Genomic DNA, 3,676 nt, shown 5'->3' on the forward strand with positions numbered 1-3,676 from the left:
ATTGAATATTATGGCAATCCGAACACAAACCATGCTGTAAACTTCCAAATGCTTATAAGAAATAGGTAGGAAATTGCATAACCAGTTTTTCTTTTTTATACCTTTTAGGCACTAGCAAGTTTTGCATTTTGATACTAAGTGCAAGATCTTGTAAACTTACACAAATAAAATCTATCACTATAACAGCCAAAGAAAACTTAAATGTTTATTTCAGTTCAATATCATTGATATATCTAATAAATAGGACCAAAAACGACGACAGCTTATGGAGAAGGAAAAAAAATCATCTACAATAACAAGAAACCCCTAAATCAAATAATGAAGAAAAAAAAAAACAAGAAACCCCCAAATTTATAGAGACAAAAGTTTATTAACTGAAGGCTGAAGCAAAGTTATAGTTTACCTATCAAACGGCTTCAATGAAATTTTCCACGAGCTGGCGAAGTCCTCAACTGCACGAATAAAAAAAAAACAATGACCTAACCACGACTTATGCTGGCAGATAGCAACTCGAAACTGAAGCAAGCCGGATGAAATCAAAGTTTAACCGAAGCAGATAGCAACTCCAGCACCTGATAAATGAAGACAATAAACGATGAAGAAGGCAAGAAACGACCTAACAAGAGCTTGAAAACCGGAAGAACGAAGTCAAGAAACTATGATGAAAAAAATAAGAGAACTAACCGGAGAAGAAAATAGGTGGAGGCGTGGAGCACCGGAAAAACGAACGCAAAGAAAGATGCCCTAGCGCCGACGCCGCACCTACCTCTCTGCCTCACGAACGAATGAATATGAACCGGCTCTTCACTTCGTAGAGCCAGAAGTTTATTTGCTTTCATCCGGTCCAGGCATCCAACGCGCCGCGCGGCAGTCATTCAGAATTTTTGGAAATTCGCCCGCCGAATTAATCGAGCTGGCTCGACGAGCCCTCGAGCCGGACAACGTTTAAATCGAACTCGAGCTCGTTAATAGATCGAGCTCGAAATTAAGCTCGAACTCGAGCTCGAAGCTCGATAAGCTCGGCTCGCGAGCTTGTTTACGAGTCGAGCTCGAGTCAGCTCACGAGCCGGCTTGACTCGGTTACACCCCTAATTGATGCTAATAATCAAAAGGCGGGCACACATCAAAGAGGGACAATACCCTAAGTTATTAATGAACATGAAGAACACAACTCACAATGACTTAAAATGGACAAAGGATTTGTTATGATTATTTAATATGTGATAAGAGGGATGCAGTGGAACACCATAAGGGATGGCATACCAAAAGGATCATTTGACTCAACAAGTCATCGGAGAAGGCTATAGATTAGAGTGTTTACTTCAACACCCACTAGCAAGCATACTTGTACTTATACTAGTGACAAGAAATACAAGCCTACATTTGAAGGAGATAATCAATATAGACCAATACATATCTTGAGGAGATAGCTAAACTATGATTGTCAACCAAGTTCAAAGTATCAAGCTTGAATCATACCGAGGAAGGATAGACCACACCAACCTTACCGCATATTTTGAGTTGGTGATATCACCGCTCAACATCACTGAAACCTTGAAATATTGGTTATTTTTTTATTGCATTCAATGAGTCAACACTATAGTGGTTTACTCAGCTACCACTAGGCTTAATAACCTCATTTTTTTAGTTTAGGAAAATGTTTATTATGCAATTTACATGTGCCAAAAGTCCACTTAAAGCGATCACAAGCTATTTTGAAGATGAATCAAGAGCGTAGCGAGCAACTTTGAAATACTAGAGTTGAAAGATTATCATATTCCAAGCGGAAATACTCACTACGGGAAAACACGCGATTACCGTCGGACTTTCCGGCGGATCATTTTGCGCCGGTAACAAACGGCGCCTGCAACGACGCATGCTGCGACGGAAAACATACGGCGGATTTACCGGCGCCAACAACGCCGGAAATGTCCCAGCGATATTGGCGCCGGTCTATGCGTCGGAATAAACCAAACTTAAAAAAAATGATGGCAGTCGTCGGAATAAAATGATGGCAGTCGTTGTTTTATCCGCCGGTAATTGCCGGCGCAATCATACGACGGAAATTACCGGTGCATATGTTGCCGGAGTCAGCGGCCGAAATGTCGACGACTGCCATCATTTTTTGTGCCGGTAAAGCGTCAGAAAGGGCGCCGGAAAGTGTTCCGGCGCAAACGTATGCTCCGGAAGACTTTTACCGACGCGCTCCAAACCGGCACAGATAATTCCGTCGAAACGTGCGCCGGAAACCTATAATTCCGACGAAAATATTGTATTAGCGGCGAATATTCTCCGCCGGTAATGACGGGTTTTCCCGTAGTGACTATAGTTGAAAGATTTGGAGCCCGCAATCACGCAAGCTACTCTAAAGTAAGGCTTGCAAGAAGGCCCATTTGATTGTACCCAACAATCATGGATGTTTGTCAAGTTGCTTGAACTCGCCAACAACCATATCAATGTAGAAGAATATGACATTGTAGTTAAGGATTCATTGACCACTCACCCCAATGTTGCAAATATTCTTGCACGTAAGAGGTTTAATGGCATTGACATTAAAATATTCCTTATAAAGTAATATAATTTAAATCAAATGATGGTTAAAGATTGATAATAAAAAATACATGCCATCTCTTAATGTAATTCGTGAAGGTCTTAGATCTCAAAAGGTGGATGATTTTTTATATACGAATATTTATGGACTTAGCATTGAGAATGTTCATGGATATGGATATATAAATATAGACAAAGTGGAGCCACTATGAATATCTTTTATGGTGATATCCTCCAATATTGTATATAATGTATGCATCATCCATATAACAATGTTGTATAAAACTTCCATCTAACAATATTGTATAAAACTTCGTTCCGTCGGAAACTACTAGCGCATGTTCCGGCGCGATTTCCGTCGCTTATTGCCGGCAACGACTTTGCGCCGCAAACAAAACCGTTGGTTGCCTACAACGAACTTGCGGCGTTTTGTCCGCCGGTACTTACCGGCGGAATATCCGACAGAAACTTACCGGCGCATATGGCGCCGGAATTTATCGGTTGGAAGTCGTTGGCACCAATCCGATGTTTTGCGCCGGTAATGCGTCGGGAAGTGCGCTGGAAAGTTTTCCGGCTCATTAAATTCGTCTAAAAATTTTTTTCAACGCGACCTAAACCGGCGTAGGCATTTCCGCCGAAACGTGTGCTGGAAACTTATATTTCCGTCGGATTGTTTGTGTGTTCCGGCGGATTTAGTCTGCCGGTAATGACGGGTTTTCCTGTAGTGTAACCACAAGTTGCATTATATTATCATCATCAAATTGATCACCAAATAAAGGATAGAAAAGTCCATCAAATCAAATAAAGTAGCCTAAATGTATTTTAACATGTTGCTAATACCGTAAACAAATTAATTAATTTACAATGTTGTATATACTAATAAACCTCTATTAATGTCATAGGATACTATATGTATAGATGATATATCTCTATCTCTCAGGGTTATAATGAAGACCATGTTTCAAATTATTACAAATACTATGAAAGACCTGGTTAACTACCAAGCTCAATGTCACAGGGAAGCCTTTGATCCCACATATCTTAATAATTGTTGTTGCACTGATCTACATATGTCTTGTCCATCTCAATAACTTCCATAAATTCTTGTTCCAATATATCAATGTAC

Source organism: Dendrobium catenatum, unplaced genomic scaffold (assembly GCF_001605985.2).
Source record: "Dendrobium catenatum unplaced genomic scaffold, ASM160598v2 fragScaff_scaffold_1456, whole genome shotgun sequence".
In the NCBI taxonomy this organism is placed as follows: Eukaryota; Viridiplantae; Streptophyta; class Magnoliopsida; order Asparagales; family Orchidaceae; genus Dendrobium; species Dendrobium catenatum.